Consider the following 22,286-nt stretch of genomic DNA (forward strand, 5'->3'; position numbering starts at 1 on the left):
TGCATGTATTTATTTAAATATTTCCCAATTACATGTAAACATTTTTAACATTCATTTTTTTTAAATTTTGAGTTCCAAATTTTCTACCTCTCTCCATTCTACCCCATTCCTTGATTATACATGTGAAGTCATGCAAAACATATTTCCATAGTAACCATGTTGCAAAAAAAAAAAAAAAAAGCAAGAAAAAGTTGAAAATGAAAAAAAAAAGTGCTTTAATCTGCATTCAGAGTTCATCTGTTCTCTCTTTGGATGTGTAGAGCATTTTTGTTTGATCACAAATCCTTCGGGATTGTGATATATAATTGTGGTTGAATACTATTATGCCATAAGAAATGACAAGCAGGATGTTTTCAAGAAAACCTGGGAAGACTTGCATGAAATGAACAGAACTAGGAAAATTCTGATCACCTAATCATATCTTCCTAGTCTTTCTGTAACTGCCAGATTTTTACAATCTCCAGTGGCACATAATAGAGTTTTCAAAAAGTCATTTTCTTGTATAATTTTTATTAATCAATAAATCCAGTCATTAAAAGTCATTTTATTTCCATAATTTTTGGTAGCAATGACCTGTTTGAATTATTTTGATAAATTTCAGTTGCTATAAACATGAAGTTTTCAAAAGGACTTAGCCATTTGTTTGATGCTTCTTTTTACTTGTGTTCAGGAAGCAAGAGATGCAGTGGATAGCGCACCAGACCTGGAGTTAGGAAGATCTGACTTCAAATTCATCCTCACGGTTATAAAATAAACCCACATAAGTCATCAGCATTCTTATATATCACTAACAAAATCCAACAGTCAGAGTTACAAAGAGAAATTCCATTTAAAGTAACTACTGATAATATAAAATATTTAGGAATCTATCTGCCAAGGGAAAATCAGAAACTTTATGAGCAAAATTACAGACCACTTTTCACACAAATTAAGTCTGATCTAACCAATTGGAAAAATATTAAATGCTCTTGGATAGGGCGAGCAAATATAATAAAGATGACAATATTACCTAAACTAATCTATTTATTTAGCGCTATACCAATCAGACTCCCAAAAAACTATTTTAATGACCTAGAAAAAATAACAACTAAAGTTCATATGGAAAAACAAAAGGTCAAGAATTTCAAGGGAATTAATGAAAAAAATCAAATGATGGTGGCTTAGCTGTACCAGATCTAAAATTATATTATAGAGCAGCAGTTACCAAAACTATTTGGTATTAGCTAAGGAATAGATTAGTTGATCAGTGGAATAGATTAGGTTCAAGGGACAAAACAGTCAACAAATATAGCAACCTAGTCTTTGACAAACCCAAAGATCCCAACTTTTGGGATAAGAACTTACTGTTTGACAAAAATTGCTGGGAAAATTGGAAACTAATATGGCAGAAACTAGGCATTGATCCATACTTAACGCCGTACACCAAGATGAGGTCAAAATGGGTTCATGACCTAGGCATAAAGAATGAAATTATTAATAAATTAGAGGAACATAGGATAGTTTACCTCTCAGACCTGTGGAAGGGGAAGGTCTTTATGACCAAAGCAGAACTAGAGATCATTACTGATCACAAAATAGAAAATTTCGATTATACCAAACTGAAAAGTTTTTGTACAAACAAAACTAATGCAGACAAGATTAGAAGGAAAGCAATAAACTGGGAAAATATTTTTACAGTCAAAGGTTCTGATAAAGGCCTCATTTCCAAAATATATAGAGAATTAACTCTAATTTATAAAAATCAAGCCATTCTCAATTGAAAAATGGTCAAAGGATATGAACAGACAATTCTCAGATGAAGAAATTGAAACTATTTCTAGTCATATGAAAAGATGCTCCAAGTCATTATTAATCAGAGAAATGCAAATTAAGACAACTCTAAGATACCACTACACACCTGTCAGATTGGCTAAGATGACAGGAAAAAGTGATGATGATTGTTGGAGGGGATGCGGGAAAACTGGGACATTGATTCATTGTTGGTGGAGTTGTGAACGAATCCAACCATTTTGGAGAGTAGTTTGGAACTATGCTCAAAAAGTTATCAAACTGTGCATACCCTTTGATCCAGCAGTGTTACTACTGGGATTATATCCCAAAGAGATTATAAAGAAGGGAAAGGGTCCTGTATGTGCACGAATGTTTGTGGCAGCCCTTTTTGTAGTGGCTAGAAACTGGAAACTTGAATGGTTGTCCATCAGTTGGAGAATGGCTGAATAAATTGTGGTATATGAAAATTATGGAATATTACTGTTCTGTAAGAAATGACCAACAGGATGATTTCAGAAAGGCCTGGAGAGACTTACACGAACTGATGCTGAGTGAAATGAGCAGGACCAGGAGATCATTATATACTTCATCAACAATACTAGATGATGACCAGTTCTGATGGATCAGGCCATCCTCAGCAACGAGATCAACCAAATCATTTCTAATGGAGCAGTAATGAACTGAACTAGCTATACCCAGAAAAAGAACTCTGGGAGATGACTAAAACCATTACATTGAATTCCCAATCCCTATATTTATGCACACCTGCATTTTTGATTTCCTTCACAAGCTAATTGTACAATAATTCAGAGTCTGATTCTTTTTGTACAGCAAAATAATGTTTTGGTCATGTATACTTATTGTGTATCTAAGTTATATTTTAATATATTTAACATCTACTGGTCATCCTGCCATTTAGGGGAGGGGGTGGGGGGGTAAGAGGTGAAAAATTGGAACAAGAGGTTTGGCAATTGTTAATGCTGTAAAGTTACCCATGTATATATCCTGTAAATAAAAGGCTATAAAAAAAAAAAATTCATCCTCACACCTGTATTAGTTATTTGTGTGATCTTGGACAAGTCACTTAACCTCTGCTTCATTTCTCCCATATTAGCACTTAGCTCCCAGATTATTGTGAGGAGAAAATGAAATATAATTTGTAAAGTACTTTGCAAATCTGAAAAAATCCTGTATAAATGCCAGATATTTCTATTGCTTGGGAATGCTGCCCATAGAATACATTTTGATTCTACTCATGGATCTTAGCATTTTCCTAGGCTTCATCTAACCCTGTGGTATATATCTATTGTTAAATTTTACTATTGATTGGTGAGAATGTCTCTTCTAAAAGTACTTTTGCACTGTGTATGCTTGAAAAATCTATCAATCTTCCTCCATTTTGATCAAAAAGTATTTAATTTTCTGTCATTGTCTTAGGATGCTGAGTCTGATGTTAATTATGTATCATATATAAATATCATATGGGTTTTTTGTAGCTTTTTATTTTCAAAATATATGCAAAGATACTTGTCAGCATTTACCCTCACAAAACCTTGTATTCCAAATTTTTCTCCCTCTCTTCTTCCATCCCCTCCCCTAGATAGAGTAATCCAATATATGTTAAACATGTACAATTCTTTTTTTTAAATTAAAACTTTTTTTTTTCAAAACATATGCATGGAACTGATGCTGAGTGATATAAGCAGAACCAGGAGATCGTTATACACTTCAACAACAATACTATATGAGGATCAGTTCTGATGGAACCACTTCCATCTTCAACAATGAACCTCTTCAACAATGAGAAGATCCAAATCAGTTTCAATTGATCAGTAATGAACAGAACCAGCTACACCCAGAGAAAGAATACTGGGAAATGAGTGTGGACCACAACATAGCATTTACATTCTTTCTTTTATTTTTGTTTTTCTTCTCAGGTTATTTTTACCTTCTTTCTAAATCCAATTTTTCTTGTGCAACAAGATAACTATAGAAATATGTATACATATATTATATTTAACATATACTTTAACATATTTAACATGTATGGGACTACCTGCCATTTAGGGGAGGGGGTGAAAGGAAGGAGGGGAAAAGTTGGAACAGAAGTTTTTGCAAGGGTCAATGTTGAAAAATTACCCATCATATGTTTTGTCAATTTTTATTGACAAAATAAAAAAAACATATGCATGGATAATTCTTTGACATTAATCCTTGCAAAACCTTATGTTCCAATACCCCCCCCCTTTTTCTACCCCCTCCCTTAGATGGCAAGTAGTCCAATATTTGTTAAACATAGTAGAAGTTTATATTAAATCCAATATAACAGGTACAATTCTTCTATACATATTTTGACATTTGTCATGTTGCACAAGAAAAATCAGATCAAAGAGGAAAAAAAATGAGAAAGAAAATAACAAAAAAGGTGAAAAAAACTATGTTGTGATCCACATTCAATCCCCATGGTCTTCTTTCTGGATGCAGATGGCTCTCTCTATCACAAAAAATTAGCCTGAATCACTTCAATGTTGAAAAGAATCATGCCCATCAGAATTGATCATCACATAAACTTGTTGCTGTGCGCAATGTTCTCTTGGTTCTACTCACTTCACTTAGCATCAGTTCATGTAAGTCTCCCCAGGCCTTTCTGAAATCATCCTTCTAATCATCATAGGGGTTTTTGTTGGGATAATTTCCAAATATGTTATTCTCCATTTTACAGTTCCAAACATGCATTTTAAAAAATGTAATCATAAATGGTTTTGAAGGCTTTGAATGCATTCTTCCCATTGAGCTTTGATTTTGAATTTGCCAGTGAGTCTTCTGGCATGTAGAGGGATAGATTTTCCTTGATAGCTTTATGCTTGACATACTTTGCCTGGATCCTTGAATTCAAGGTCAGAGATTTCAGTCTCAATTTTTCATGGACTTAAATTAAGAATTTTATACTCACATTCCACATAATATTTTTTATAACACTGAAGGGGTCATAAGATGAAGAAACCATTTATGTATTTTATTTAAATTTCTTTTTTTAAATTATGTACTTGGTAAACCTATTTCAATGTACAAAAAACAGAAAGATAATATTGTCTGAAGCTTAATTTCTGTCATGTCTAATTTTCAATGGTATATATAAAATGTAATATTATAGTAATTTGTTTCATGTGTTTTTTTGATGGAGTCATATCATTTGCTATCCTCTATGTACATGGAGTGATTCATAAGATATTTTGGGATGAATCCTTCTTTAACTTGGAAACCTTACTTAGTTCTATTTAAGAAAAATGATAATGTGTCTAAGACTAGACAGAAACATAATATAGTTGAACTGTCTTTCTGTAAAATGCCATTTTTATATTTGTAGCACTCCATTTGGGCTACTTTGCCACTCACAGGTCATTTTCTCCTGGGGATAGCTACCTGGGGTTTAAAGTACTCTATAAGTGTACACTCCTTACACCAGAACTTTTTATCCCACCAGTGCAATTTTCTTTACTTTAGCCATTCAGAAGACAGAATTAATTTACAGCAAAAGCTCTTACTGAAATGACAGAGCAAAAAAAAAAAAAAAAAAAAAACCCACCCACACACAAAAACCCAACTCAGTAACAAAATGTGTCTTCCATAAATATGGTGAATGCTCTTCCACAAATACAGCTTTGGTGGTAAGACATATATAGGGACCAACTGTAACCAAGACACACAAGATGAGGCACAATTTATTACTTGTGAGGATATAGATGTGTTGACGTCATCACACTACTACAGCAGAAATTTCATTTGAGAAGAAGTTGATGAAAGTTTTGCAGTGGCTGAAGAGAAAAACAACAGAAGAGGCAAATAGCATACTTAAATCTACCCCCAGGACTGAGCTTTGGGCAGTATCTTCCCTCTGGTTATTCCTCCAACTTCCTTCCTAAACCTCAGGTATTTTTGTTCAAAGTGAACCTGTCTGTTGGAGATGAAGAGATAAGCTTGAGAGCTGCATTCCCTTGCTACTTTGGGGAAACAAATTAATATGTTATTCATTAAATTCATAAAAGTTCAGAGCCTACAGGTGAGTAGAGAGTTACTAGATTAGAGATGAGGCTCCCATCCAGTAAGATTCTATATAGGCAAATAATCACCTTTTGTTTTTTGTTTAGTCATTTTTCAATCGTGTCCAACTCTTTATGACTCCATTTAATATTTTCTTGGCAAAGATGTGGTTTGCCATTTCCTTCTCCAGCCCATCTGACAGATGAGGAAACTGAGGCAAACAGGATTTAAAATTACATAACTATCAAATGGCCAGATTTGAACTCAGGAAGATGAGTCTTTCTGACTCCAAGCCTGACACTACCCATTGCTGATACAACTTAACTGCCTTTCTATTAACCATGTACTTTACATTTCCTTTCTCTAGGCCCTCATTTCTTTAAATGTAAAGACAGACAGTTGAATTGGTGACTCTTTCCCTGGAACCACCATTTTAGGAAGGTCACCAGACCTGTCTCACTTAATTTCTGCTTGGATTCATTTCTGAGATTACTCCTCTTTTTCATCACTTGCTACTTTGCCTTTCCAGGGTACTCTCTTACTCCTTCCTTCCCTTTTATAAATATTATTTACCCTTATTAGGATGTAAGCTCTCTGAGGAGAAGGGAACTGTGAGTTGGCTCATATTTGTATTTGGAATAATTAGCATAATACCTGGCATACAGGGAAGCATTTAATAAATAAGCATTTAATAATCCAATAATAAATAATCTAATAATTCGATAAATTTAATAATCTAATAATTTAATAAATAATCTATGTATCTGTCTTATCTATCTAACCACATACATATAGTAATAGAACTGAAGGAGAAGCAGAAAGTGGTGTAAATTTATTATTTTTCTAGCAGTTTTTCAAGATAAGAGTAATTTAGTAACTGCTATATTTCCCCATAAGCAGGGTAGTGATCAAGCAAAAGAAAGATTCCATCTGTTGGAATTCTTAGGGTCAGGTCTCATGCAAAGCTTCCAACATTGCTGTATCTTCTTTCTCTCTCTTTTCTGTATCTCCCTCACAATGACATTCAAACTTCCCTGAACCAGTCTAATACCGCATAGATCCCAAAATTCCATAAAATAATCTGTTTCTTCTTGGGCTGAAAAGAAAAGAAAAAACCCTTCATGTTCCAGATATTATGTTCCAGAAAATCAAAATGAACCTAGGAGATATTCATCTGAACCTGTCCAAACATCCCATTACACTACTATTTCATGAACTACTGTGAAATGTTTGAGCGAGGAACTATGAATCTTGTCTGGTCCAGCCATTTTAAGTTTTGCAGAGAAGTTAGTGTCTATGCCTTGTCTCTCATTGTACTAATAGTATGCATATTTTTGTTTCTAAATTGATTTAACTTATGTTTTCATTTTATTGAACTTTTAATTATTAAATAGAAATTTTCTACATTTTCCTTTTTTTTTTTGTGGGATTCCCCTCTCATCTAGTTTCTTTGCTTACATCTCTATAGTAAAGTTTTTGATTAATGTTTAAAGGATTATTTTGTTATTTGGACTTCTTTGACTACTCATATCACCTTTACCTTTTATATTTTGCTTTCAATTGCTGATTAAGGAAATGTAAAATTTCTAAAACACTTTTTTTTTTTCAGATTCCTTTGTGAATGTTTCTTTTCTTTTCTTTTTTTTTTTTTTTGTCAGCTTTAACTGGATACTACTACATTCAAGATGTCTGTTCCCTGTACCAGCTCAATTTTCTAATAATCTTCCATTGTCTTTCCGCAGATCTTTGTTAGCTCTCTTCAATGACTTCTGCCATTAGAGTGTAAAAAATTAGTTCTTAAGACTATTCTTTGTTACTTTCACATTTCTTCTTATGCTTCTAATCATAGTGACAGCATCTGCATACAGTGTTGTGTGCAAGTCCTGAAGTACAAGATGTGTTGAAAGGCTTAGTTCTGTTTTAAGCTTAATAACTTAGATGTGTTTAAGCTTCAACAGCTTAAAACTTCCCTGAGACTTTGGGACATGCTGTATCTTCATAGTTTGGATCAAACATTATGTGAAAATATATTCATGAGGATTATATTAAATGCTGACTTAAAAAATAACTCTAGTAGTTGGACTCATGCCATCCAACCTAAAAAGGGCTTTTCAAAATTCTAAAAGTTGGTTTTGGTTTTGTCACGTTGAAGTTTTAAAAAATTATTGATATCTTGTTTTTACATTACCTACATTTCCATATACATACAAACGTATTTAATATGTATCTTCCACTTCACCTTCCATTACAGCAAAGAAGAAAAAGAAGAAAAAAGTTCATCAAAACTATAGTCCCCATTCCCTGTAAAGGAGTGAAGGTGCCTTTTTAACTCTTTTCATTAAATTCCCCATCATTATGTACCTTAAGGCATCAATAAAAACATTTTTCTCTAGAAAGAATAGAAAAAGTTATGATTCTCTACTATAAAAAGATTTTTTTAAATTTCCAATTTAACATTGTAACTCCAATATTGCTGTGTTTTTCTGAGTTCCCTTTCAAACTTCTTTCTGCTTTTTTTACTATTTGCTGGTATTTATTAACATCTTTATTTTCTTCCTTATTAGTACCATTATTACTTAGCTATATTTACCTCCTAACTCTGGCACTATCAAAAAGCAAAAAATAAAAAATTGTAATAAGTATAGTCATAGTTGGATGATAGTTCTTATGTTTTCACATAATGTAATATACACTGTATACATTATTTTTTTACTCACGTCTGCATAAGTTCATACAAATTTCTCTGACTCTGTCCCTTTTGTAATATCTTATGATATAAAAGCTAAGGAGTTGTCCAGAACCTGGGCAAGCATGCCATCATGAAATTGACATACTATATTGATAAACTTCTCTGGGCAACCAATTTTGACATAATTTTCCTGTTGTATACAGATCTCTGTTCTGTTCCTGGCATTTTTCCTGGAGTTATTGGGCAATAAACACCATATCAGCTGTTCCTCAGCCCTTTCTAAAGCCACACTGGCTCTCAGGTGGATGATTTTTTTCCAAAGGTCAGCCTATTAAGAAGAACTCTGGCAAGAATCTTGCCAGCGATGACTAAGAGAGAAGATCCCTCTTTCCCCCCTCCATGGTTGTCACAGGACAATCTATTCTGTTTACCTTTATAAAGATGGACAATGAAGGCATCCTTGGGGATAGATCCTCCTCTTGCCACATAATCTGGAAAATTTCAGTCAGCTTTTGTATGAACAATGGACCTCCCACCTTATAAATCTTATAAATAGCATCAGCCCCAGGTACTTTACCAATGAGAGCAGCTTAATAGCATTCAAAACCCCTTCTTCAGTTGTAACTTCAGCTAGGAAGTGATTGAGGTAAACGGTCAATAGCTTCAGCATTGATTGATGATAGTCTGTTGAGAACACTATGGAAGTCTTCAGCCACATGCATTGCCAGCGCTAGCTCAGTGTTTGGGAGGCTCCAAATAAAAGTATAAGAGAGGAGAGGTATTAGACTGACTACCAAACTAAAGGTTTATAGAGTTGTTTTCCTGCCCTTATGTATTATTGGACTCCTGTGAAACCTGGACAATCTACCAGCGCCATGCCAGGAAACTGAATCGCTTCCATTTGAATTGGAAGTTTCTGAAGATCACCTGGCAGAGTAAGGTACCAGATACTGAGGTCCTTTTTCAAACTAACCTGCCAAGCATTCAAATTTTACTGCAGAGAGTGTAATTCCATTGGGCTAGCTTCATTGTTCGAATGCCAAATGTATGCTTGCCAAAAAGATTATTTTATGGAGAACTCACAGGGTAAGCGCTCAGAAGGTAGTCAGAAAAAGTGATACAGGGACACTTTCAAGGTCTCTCTTAAGAACTTTAGAATTGATTGTATGACATGGGACACTGGCATAGAACCACCTAGTATGGTGTTCTTTCCTCAGTGAAGGTATTGTGCTCTATGAGCAATGTAGAATTGAATTAGCTCAGAAGAAACACAAAGTTAGAGGAGCCATCCCAAATATTCATAGGGACTATTTGTGTCCAACTTGTGGCAGAGCATTCTGAGCTCTAGTTGGTCTGATCAGCCACAGTTGAACACACTGTAACTCAACTCTAACATAGGGATGACATTTTGGTCCTCTTCAAGAACAAAAGAAAAAACCAACCAACCAACCAATGGTATAAAAATATTACTTGCATTCATAAGCCATAATTTGTTGAGTTGTCTCCAAGTACCTGTACACTTCCATATTTTCCAGTTTTTTCTATTGCAAAAAATATACTATAAATATTTTTATGCACATGAGTTCTTTCTTTCTTTTTTTTTTTTAAAGAAATAGTGTTGACTTTAATCTTCATTATATCATGAATGAGGTTTGTAACAACACTGATCCCAAAGTATAATCAATGATCCCCAGACTTTGCCAACATTCTAAATCCTCCAAAATGGCAGAGGAGAGACAGCAGGTATGATGCATAGTGATGAGATGTTACTCATCATTTTTAACCTACATGAGTTCTTTCTTTGATCTCTTTGAGGTAAATGCAGATATAAATGGCAGCATAGGTTCAAAAGATATACATAGTTCAGTGACTTTTGGGATAAAATTCCAATGCATTTTCCAGAAGATCATATCAATTCATTAACTCCACTAAGAAAGGCTTAATATGTCTATTCTCCTATGGCCCCATCAATATTGTCATTTTCTTTTTTTGATATCTTTACTAATCTGATGAGTATGTACTAAAATCTCAGAGTAGTTTTATTTTCCATTTTTCTTCCTATAAGTGATTTGGAACATTTTTTCATATGGTTGTTGATAGCATGTCTTTATTCTTTTGGGATTTTTCTGTTCATACCCTTTGACTATCTATTGCAAAATGGTGCTTTTTCTAAAATGTATTAATTCCCTACATCTTGGAAAAGATATATGTCAAAGAACCTGAAAATAGATATTTTTCTCAAATAATTTTTCCCCTTCTGATCTGAATGACATTGGTTTTGTTTATGAAAACATTTTTCAATTTTATGTAATCATAATTGTCCTTTTAAAACCTATGATTCTCATATCAATCTCCACTTGAGATGTTGTAAACTTCTACACATGGAATTATTGATAATATTTTTTGAAGATTGGTACAGCTGTGTCCCTCAAATAATATTTTATCTATCACCATCTTTTTTTAACTTCCTGATAATAAACCCCTAAAATCACATTGTGTCTACTACTAGATTGTTTTTCTCTGATAAAAAAAAAACTCCCTCAAAAGAATATTTTGTTCTAAACCTTTCCTTTCCTCCTCCCAAGTAGTAACTTTTCTCTGAAAAATCCTCTACCTTTCTTCACATCCTCACTTTTATATAGAATACTCCTTTCTGTTGAGGATACCCTCCTCTCCAGTGGTACCATATTTCTCTGCTGGAGTATACCCTTTGTGCTGAATCGTCTCATATCTCTGTGCTCCTGAAGCAGTGCTATTCTTATGTGAGTTATATCTATGTTAAACTGTATTCCTGACTTGTTTTTTCCTATTTCACTCCCCTCCTTTCCCCACTTCACCATTGTTTGCAATAAAGCTTTGCACTGAACATACTTCTTTTGTTTTACATACTATTCCCAGCACCCAGTTTCACTTAGAGGCTGCTTTTCCCAATGTCTCTCCCTCTCCCATGAGTTGTTCCTTAGACATAAACTGAATACCCTGATAAGGGCTTACTTAACCTATTGATAGCCCCTTATACTGAGGGAATATTTCACATTAGCTCACTAGTAGAAAGCAAGGATTAGTAGGGTAACTCTATGTCCTATCAGGAGGAACTCTTATGCTACAAAGTCTTTAAAGCAAAGTGTTTGTTTGGGATTTCTTGATTTGTAGCTTTTCTAGTTATTGGATTCACATAATTAATTTATTGATTTGTTCCTTTTCTCCTTCCTTAGAGTTTAGTATTTAGAAACATAAATTTTTCCTTTGGCTGCAACCCCAAAGTTTCAATACGCTATCCCATTTTTTGTCATTTTGTCAATTTCTATGGTTTCTATGATTTATTATTTAACCCACTAAATTCTTTATTTTAAAAATAATAGTTTTTTATTTTTCAAAATCCATAAAAATAGTTTGCAATATTTACCCTTGCAAAACCTTGTGCTCCAATTTTTTTCCCTCCATCTCTACCTCCTTCCTCCCCAGACAGCAAACAATCCAAACAAGTTAAACATGTACAATTCTTCTAAATATATTTCCACATTTATGAGCTGCACAAGAAAAATCAGATCAAAAGGGTAAAAAATGAGAGAAAAAAAGCAAACAAACAACAATGAAAAAGTGAAAATGCCACACTGTGATCCACATTCAGTCTTCATAGTCCTCTCTCTGGATATAGATGGCTCATTCCATTACAAGTTTATAAGAATTGCTTTGAATCACCTCATTGTTGAAAAGAGCCAAGTTCATCACAGTTGATCATCACATGATCTTGTTGTTGCTGTGTATAATGTTCCCTTGGTTCTAGTCACCTCACTTAGCATCAGTTCATATGAGTCTTTCCAGGCTTTTCTGAAATCAGCCTGCTCATCAATTTAAATAGAACAATAATATTCCATTACATTCATATGCCATAACTTATTCAGCCATTCCCCACCAGATGGACATCCACTTAGTTTCTAGTTCCTTGCCACTATGAAAAGGGTTACTAAAAACATTTTTGCACATTTGGGTCCTTGTTCCTTTTTTATAATTTCTTTGAGATACAGGCCCAGTAGAGAGACACTGCTGTATCAAAGGGTATGCACAGTTTGATAGCCCTATTGTCATAGTTCCAAATTGCTCTCCACAATGGTTGGATCAGTTCACAACTCCACCAACAATGTATGAATGTTCCAGGTTTTCCACATCTCCTCCAACATTTGTCATTTTCTTTTCCTGTCAGCTTAGCCAATCTGAGGGGTATGAAGTGATACCTCAGAGTTGTCTTAATTTGCATTTTTCTAATCAATAGTGATTTAGAACATTTATCCATATGATTAGAAATGGTTTTAATTTTTTCATTTGAAAATTATCTGTTCATATTCTTTGACCACTTATCAATTAGAGAATGGCTTGTTTTCTTATAAATGAGTTAATTTTCTACGCATTTTAGAAATGAAGTCTTTGAGAGAAACATTGGACCTGCAAAATTTTCCCCCCAGTTTTCTTCTTCCCTTCTAATCTTGGCTGCATACGTTTGCTTATATAAAATCTTTTTAATTTAATATAATCAATATTATCCACTTCACATTTCATAATGTTCTCTGGTTCTTCTTTGGCCATAAATTCCTTCCTTTTCTATAGATCCTAGACTATCCCTTATTCTCCTAATTTGCTTATAGTATCACCCTTTATATTTAAATCATGAACCCATTTTGACCTTATCTGGGTAGAAGGTATTAGGTGTTGGTCTATGCCAAATTTCTGCTTTACCATTACCATCTCAGTGAATTCTTATCACAGAAGCTGGAGTCTTTGGGTTTGTCAAACACTAAATTACCATAGTCATTGACTATTGTGTTTTGTGAATCTAACCTATTCCATTCATCCACTACTCCATTTCTTAGCCAGTACCAAATGGTTTTGATAATCATTGCTTTATAAAATAGTTTTAATTCTGGTACAATTAAACTACCTTCATATGCATTTTTTTTCATTAATTCCCTTGAAATTCTTGACCTTTTGTTCTTCCAGATGAATTTTGTTATTGTGTTTTACAACTCTGTAATTTCTCGGCAGTTTCATTGGTATGGCGTTGAATAAGTAGATTAATTTAGGTAGAATTGTCATTTTTATTATATTAGCTCAGTCCACCCATGAACACTTGATATTCTTTCAATTGATTAGATTTTTTGTGTGTGTGTAGAAAGTATTTTGCAGTTGTGTTCATAAAATTCCTGACTTTGCCTTGGCAGGTAGGCTCCCAAATATTTTATATTATCTATAGTTGTTTTAAACAAGATTTCATTTTCTATCTCTTGCTGCTGGACTTTGTTGGTAACATATAGAAATGCTGATGTCCCACTAAAATCTTTATGATTAAATTATTTAGTCATTTTAAATCTGGATTCTTTCTTCAAGTATTCTTTTTTTTTTTTTTTTTGCAGTGCAGTAACGTATATGCATAATACTTTTTCTTAAAAAACCTTGAGATCAAGTATGGCTTTAATTTTTTCTTTGTATCTGCAGCAGCTAGTGCTTGACAAGGTAAGTATTAATAAATACTTAAAATATAACATAGTATTTGATACACAGTAGGGGTTTAACAAATATATAAATTAATAAATAATATATATAATCTTTATGACTTAAAATATAATCAATAGAATGTAAGTTCTTTCAAAGCAGGGATGGTTTTATTTTTATTCATGCATCTGCAGCATCTAGTACCTCATACATAGTTGGTGCTTAATAAATAATATATAGTATAACACCTGAGTATGGGCTTAATGAATATGTAATATATAACTTAGCACCTGACACATAGTAGGGGCTTAACAAATATGCAAATTAATACATAATACATATAGTTCTCATAAGTTCATTATGATCCATAATACTCCTGCATTTGATTCTGAGGCCTTTTTATTCAAATGATCAGTTTTTTTACAGGTACTATGAAGAGTTTATAGGTATGTATTTTCTTTTCTATTCCTTTCAATAAATACCAGAGATCTATCATATCTAAATTTTGCAAAATTTTGTCCAGCTCCTTTCATACACATACATACATATGTATATATAAATATATATATATATACATGTGCATACATATAGCATGTTAAAATTTTTTAATATGAAAGGAACATATTGAGTTCCTATCAGAATTTTACTGTCTACTTCTCCCTATAAATAGATTAATTTTTTCTTTGGGTACTTAATGATAATAACAATAGCTAGTATTTATAGAGAACTTTAAGGTTTACAAAACACTTTACAAATATTATCTCATTTTTTTTTTCCTCATGAGAAATCTAGGAGGTAGATGCTATTATTATTCCCATTTTAAAGATAAAGAAACTAAGACAGATAGGAGTTAAGTGACTTTACAATTACAAAAAAATAAATGTCTGAGACTGGTTTGGAATTTAGAACTTCTTGAGTCCAATTCTAGCACTTTATCCACCAAACTTTCTAGCTGTCTTACTTTGATGCTATACTACTTGGTATATGTATATTATATGTATACTATATCAAATATGAATATTATTTTAATATCTTTGGTGTCTTTAAGCATAATGATGTTTTCCTGCTTATTTCTTTTAACCAAGTCCGTTATTCTGGCTTTGTCTGAGATTCTGATTATTATCCTTGCTTTTAAAATTTTATCCAAAGCATAGCAAATTCTGTTCTAGCTCCTCGATTTAGCTATTTGAATCTTTATGTTTTAAACTATGCTTCCTACAACCAAATTATTGTTAGATTCTGCTTTCTAATTCATTTTGGTACTCTCCTCCAATCTACAAGTGAATTCATTCTATTTATATTTATTCTTATGATTGCTAATTACATATTTAGTTCCATCATAGTCTCTTATACTTTTACTCAATTCCTCTTCTCCCTTTCCCCCTCCTTCTCCTCCTTATCCTTTTTTTTCTCCTCTTTCCCTTTTTCTTGTTCTTGTTTTTCTTCCAAAAAAGTAAGGACTTGAAGAAAGAGAAGGAATTCAATTAACTATAGTAATCTGCATCTCATATGTTATTCCATTCTATTCTTCTACTCCTCTTCTTATAACAAAGTCCAGATCCTGATTTCTGTTTCTTATACTTTATTTTCCTTTTAATTCCTTCTTTATGATTAACCTTCCAACTCTAAAGTTTGTTTTGTTTTTTACTATTCTCTTTTTTTGACTATTCTCTCTATTATACTCTTTCCTGCTCTTTCTTTATACTTGCCTACTTCTTTGTTGAGTTTGATGCATCTCTACATCAAACTCTTTGTTATTTGGATGTATTCTGCCCTCTTTTCTCTGGTTCAGACCAGGAGATAATTAGATGCCTACTTCTCACACCTCTTCTTGAATGTTTGTATACTTTTCTCACATGCCCCGTTTATACAAAATAAGAAACTATGTTGTTTTCAGATTTCTTCTCTAATGTCTTTCTTTTATCCTCCCTTTTCTTTCTTCTTTTAATCAAGAAAACAGAACATTACCATATTCCATTCCTGTGCTCATCTTATTTAAACCCTGATGACCTTTGAAGATATTAGGATTTTGAAAAAACTCTTGCTTCTTTTCTTTCTATTAGAATGTAAGCATTTCAACATTATGTAGTCCCTCTAATAGTTTATATGTATTTGCCTTCCTAATTTTCTCTTGACTACTTTTTTTGCCTTGTAAAGTTTTGGTTTAGTTCTGGCCTTTTCAAAAGGAATGCTTGAAAGTCTTCTTTTCTATAAAAGGCCTGTTTTAAAAAATCTCTGTAGTATTAGGATTGTGGAGATCGTAGGACTGCAGAATAAATTATTTTGTAGGTCTTTATTTTTTGCCTTTTGGAATATTATATTCCAAGTTTTTCTTTTCTATATCATTGTTGCTGTTAATTCTTATGTGATACTAATTATATCTCCTTGTGATTTGCATTCTTTCTAACCAATTTTTAATTTTTTTTCAATTATGCTTTTACTTGTTGTCCTTCATTCTTGAAGAGGACCTAAATAACATCACTATGTTGGAGTCAAGTTACAGCGTTTCTAACTATGGTTGATCAAACCAAAAGATATTACTTGGAATGTTCTATTATAGTCAAACACAAAGGGGATGATGATAATAATAGCACATATCTCCCAGAATTGTTATGAGGATCAAATGAGATAATTATTATAAAGTGCTTATTATAATGTCTAGAGTAAATGCTGTATTAATGTCAGTTATTAATATTATTTATATTATTCTAAAAACCTGTCCAGCCTTCTTTTGTATAAGATATATAGATAAATAAGATGTATAGATAGTAGCAGAAATAAAAACAATAAAGTTCTACCCCACAACTCTTCCATGAAGATTTAGAAAATGTACCAGATTGAATAACAGTTGGTAAATCCAGGGGGAAAAAAAATCATAGTCTGGAGTCAGGAAAACTTGAATTTATATCTCAATTAATCATTACCTGTTTGACTTTAGGTAAGTCACTTAACCGAGTTTGTCTCAACTTTCAAATATCATCTACCTTCCAGGGTTGCTGTGAAAATCAAATGACATAATATATGTAAATATTTAGTACAGGGTCTGGCACATAGTGGACACTTAATACATGTGTTTTTCTTTCCTTTAGGCCATGAATGATAGGTTAGATTTGGGATTGGGATTATTGTTGCTATCTTATTCTCCTTTTTTTTTTTTTGATGGATTTCAGATGGAAATAGTCTTAGGATAAGTTGTTATCCTGCTATTATTATTCTATATTTATTGTTCTGAAGGATATTGCATGTATCAATGAAATAATTCTTTTTTGTAACTGAGTAAGTTACATTTTATAGACCAGCATCATGTCTAGAAGATTGTGGATTCATTTGCAAAAATGTTTATGGCAGGTCCTTTTTGTAGTGAATAGAAACTGGAAACTGAATGGATGCCCATCAATTGGAGAATGGCTGAATAAATTATGGCATATGAATGTTATGGAATATTATTGTTCTGTAAGAACAATCAACAGGATGATTTCAGAGAGACTTGGAAAGATTTATATGAACTGATGCTAAGTGAAATGAGAAGAACCAGGAGATCATTATACATGGCAATAACAAGATTATACAATGATCAATTCTGATGCAAGTGGTTCTCTTCAACAATGAGATGATTCAAACCAGTTCCAATTGTTTAGTGATGAAGAGAGCCATCTCATCTTATGGGAACTAAGTGTGGATCACAACATAGCAATGTCACTCTTTTTATTGTTGTTTGCTTGCATTTTATTTTGCTTCTCTTTTTTTTCTTATGCAGCACAATCATTGTATAAATATGTATACATATATTGGATTTAACGTATATTTCTACCATGTTTAACATATATTGGACTACTTGCCATCTAGAGGAGGGAGCGGTGGAAGGAGAGAAAAATTGAAACACAGGGTTTTGGAAGAGCTAATATTGAAAAATTGTTTATGCATATATTTTAAAAAATAAAAAGCTTTAATAAAAATATGAAAAAAAGAAGATTGTGGGAAGCAGTCCTGTCTGTAATAATTCTCCAGTTCTACTAGTCTCTTTTCTGAATTCTCAGGGATATTGTGGTATTTGTATTTATAGTATAGGAATTTGTCTTGTTAGTTTATAAAGGATTGTGACTTGTGGTGAATAATTCTAGCCACATGATTATCTTTCTGGTTTGGAAGCATACTGTCCATTTTCCATTTATGAAGATATTAAGAAAAAATATATGCACTGTACTTTATCCTTAATGAAAAAAATATTATCAATTCTTACCAATTCAGGAGAGATAATGTACTGGAATTTTTTTTTTTTTTGCTCCATTCTTATTAAGGACCTAGTCAGTTTCTATAAGAGAGACAGACCTATTCAGCCTAGGAAGGCATTTCCCCTGATTTTTGTAATTAAATAAAATCATTGTTGTTATTATGTAAACTCATCCTCTTGTGGTTTGTCCTTCATCTTAACTTGCATGTGAATTGAATTTAAATTAGGGAAGGTGGTACAGTCATCAACCTCATTCTTTTTAAATTATGGAAGTCCAGTGGCAGGACAAAAGTCAAGACAATTGCAGTGGGGATGCAGTGGATGATCTTGGTGTCTTTGATGCCTGACTAAGCTCTAAGCATTCTTTAGTATGTGCTTTAATTACCTTCAAGGCTATGGGAACAAACTGGTTTTATCTGCCCATTTTATGAGAAGAAGAAATAACATTATGATATATAAGCCATTGATTAATTTGATTTAGAAAAAAAGGGAAGAAAGAAAGAAAGGATAGAAAGAACAAAACAAGGAAAGAAAGGATAGAAAGAACAAAACAAGGAAAGAAAGAAAGAAAGAAAGAAAGAAAGAAAGAAAGAAAGAAGGAAGGAAGGAAGGAAGGAAGGAAGAAAGAAAGGAAGGAAGAAAGAAATGAAGGAAGGAAGGAAGAGAAGGAAGGAAGGAAGGAAGGAAGGAAGGAAGGAAGAAAGAAAGGAAGGAAGAAATGAAGGAAGGAAGGAAGGAAGGAAGGAAGGAAGGAAGGAAGGAAGGAAAGAAAGAAAGAAAAAAAAGAAAGAAAGAAAGAAAGAAAGAAAGAAAGAAAGAAAGAAAGAAAGAAAGAAAGAAAGAAAGAAAGAAAGAAAGAAAGAAAGAAAAGGAGAGAGGGAGGGGGCGAGGCAGGGAGGGAAGGAAAGAAAGAAGGAAAGAAGGAAAGAAAGAAACTCTTCATTTCCTTGGGGTAGACATCAACCTAACTAACCAATGGTTTTGTGCTTACTCTCAACCTGATTTAACCCATCTGCTGAGATGGTTGAGATCATCTGCAGTGCTGTGGCCACTGACATATTCCAGCTGGAGTCATAGATAAGAGTTGGGTGATAAGTAGAAACCAGAGGTATATGGTATGAGTAGCCTTGAAAAGAGCTCAGAAGGCCCTCACATCAGAGTGATAGACCTCCTGAGTACCCCACATACCTTCTCCTCTATATAACTCAATGAAAGCATTCTACATACAACACCAGTAACAGATCAACAGGAATAAATGTGTGCCTCATCCTGTGCCCACATATTATGTCTCCATATTTTAGAAGTGCTTGTTCCACAGAGCTTGGAGATTATGAGTATTTGGCGTGGTGACCTCCATTAAAAATATAATTCTTTTATCTCTTATGATTCAATGTTATATCCAGGTGATGGTGGGTAACATTTTTGCCTCTAATAAAGATCTAGTTCCATTTCAGTTTATTGCTGGAGTTATCCAGTATATTTAGAGGTCTGTATTTGCAATATAGAGGTTTATCTGTCAGTCCATGAAAGATAACAATCTCCTAATGTATAATTCTATACATCAAATCATTTATTGCTAAAAATCCAGTAAGTGAATGAAGGCCATTCACCACCAGGAAATCAGAGCCTACCCAGGAATCTTGGGTCTGCTTTACTGATGCCCCAACCTCATTCCCTAGATCAAATACTTTCTCCTATGTAGGAGGAAGAAGGAAATCTGCTAGGTAAGTTTTAAAGAAAATCTTTATATAATAAGTAGAAAGAACTGAAAAATAAGGACCATGATTTAATAGGTACAGCCAATAATGCTTTTCTTTCATTTGGATTTCTGTGAGATATCGTTTCCAACTATAACAAACCAGTACCAATATTGAAATAAACTGAACTTAGAATCAGACCTTTGAATCACTGTACTGTGAAGTGTTAAAACTGAATTTTAAAAAGTGATGGAGCATATTTAATCACATTATTCTCACTAAAATGTTCTCTCTATAATTTTCTCTTGCCACATTTTTTTTGTGAGAGCAAAAAATGGGCTATTATTAAAAATAAAATGTTTAAAATACTGTTTATTTCTTTGTCTCATTCTTTTACATTTCTATTTTAGTTTATTTATTATTTATAGAATATATATATATTTAATCATATATATAAATAATATATATTTAATACAGTAACATATTATTTATAAATATCATATATGTATGTATGTATATTATGCATGCTCAAACATTTTTCCTGATAAAAATGTGTGATCAAAAGAGTTTCAAGATCATAATAATAAAGGATGGGACCACAGAACGTTGTCTATTTTCTTTGTTTTGGTCTCTTTTTTATCTATTTTCTATGAATGTATTTATATATGCATGTTGAGAGGAAAAATTTCAGAAGTTAGATGGGAATATAATAAGCTAGAGATTTTTTTTTCTATTCTTAGTAATTTTGAAATCTTATGCTGTATTATACCCTAGATCAAAGGTGTCAAAATTTTCTTCCCCTAGGCTAGTGCTGCCAGTACCAAGGTAAAATGTATTGGGGAAATTTTTAACAAAATAAATAAAAATACAACAGAACATAGATATATGGGTTTTTCTAAAAATCAATATATGGGCGGCAAGGATTCCTAATACATATTGTTCAGTGCCTCTCATTTCTATTTGAATTTGATATCACTGCCCTAGATGAATTATGAATCTGGCTATAATGATTTTTTTATAAATTTGTCCAACTTTAAAGGGCAGAATAATGACTGGGAGTAGGGGGTTGGAAGGAGGGTTGAGGAGGAGACTCTTGTGCATGTATATATGTCATATTGACCTTAATGAGACCACTTGGACTAATGATTAAATATGCCACCTGGTGGGCAAATAATATAATTACTCTTCCACTTTGGTTAATAAGGTAACATCCTCTCTTTTTATGAACTTGTGGAAGATGATACAGAAGCTGGTGTGGGCTGCTTTTGCAGGCTAGGACCAAATATCACATATGATATACCAATAAAATGTCATGCATAGCTCAAACTTATATCACAGGATTTAAATGGAGAATTTATTGAAATTGTTCTTGAGTACAGAAAAGATGATCATGGATGTAATGGCAGCCAACAATGTCCTCAACTGGCTCTGGCTTTCAAGTTCCTGCTTTATTGCAGTTGATACCTGGTGATCTTTCTCATCCTAAAGCTATATTTATAAGCCAATCTTCATGTCTCAGAACAGCTCAGCTGCCACATGAGTTGGAACCAATGACAAATCCCTGTTTCCAAGATTTCAAAACCATTTACAAGTAACATGGGGAGAAGCATAACAAGGTATGAATGTCTTTGTGTACATGTAGAAGGCAGGTTCCCTATCTGGAGTATTAAACCTATCTCTCACCCTCTAGGTCAACACTTAGATTTATGAGTTGGACTTAGGTCATTGGGATGAGCAGTTGAGATCATTTTTCTCCTACCTTATTTTATTTGTACTGCAGAGCAATTGACTTGTGCCTCAAAGGATGCAGAGCTTCAGAAACACATGCAAGGATCGATTGTTATTATGTTATTATTAGTTATGCTATTAGTAGTAATGATGTTAAAGTAGAAAATATTTCAGGAGATTTCTATCCCCCTGAATAGATTATCGTAAGTAATCATATAAATGACCCAATGTAAGAAACATCAGACTTAGAGACAATAAGACCTGAGTTCATCTCTAGCCTTAGACATTTAATAACTTTGTAACTCTAAGCAAGTTACTTAATCTCAATTTTCTCATTTGTAAATTTGGGATGATAATAATAATTATAAATCAAGAACTACTTCCTAGGATGTTGTGAGAATAAAATGGGATAATATTTGTAAAACATTTTGCAAACTTTAAAGAGTGATTCAAATATTATTATGATGATATTATATAACATATACTATAATAATTATATAATTATTGTTTATATATAATTTATAAAAGTTATATAATTACAGTTGCAAATACTATAAAAATGAGTTAAACCTTATTTATGAGTCCTGAAAGCAAGACACAACATCCTTTAATTTCTAGAGTGCTCAAGGAATAAGGAAGATCT

The sequence above is a fragment of the Sarcophilus harrisii genome, chromosome 4 (assembly GCF_902635505.1).
Source record: "Sarcophilus harrisii chromosome 4, mSarHar1.11, whole genome shotgun sequence".
NCBI lineage: Eukaryota > Metazoa > Chordata > Mammalia > Dasyuromorphia > Dasyuridae > Sarcophilus > Sarcophilus harrisii.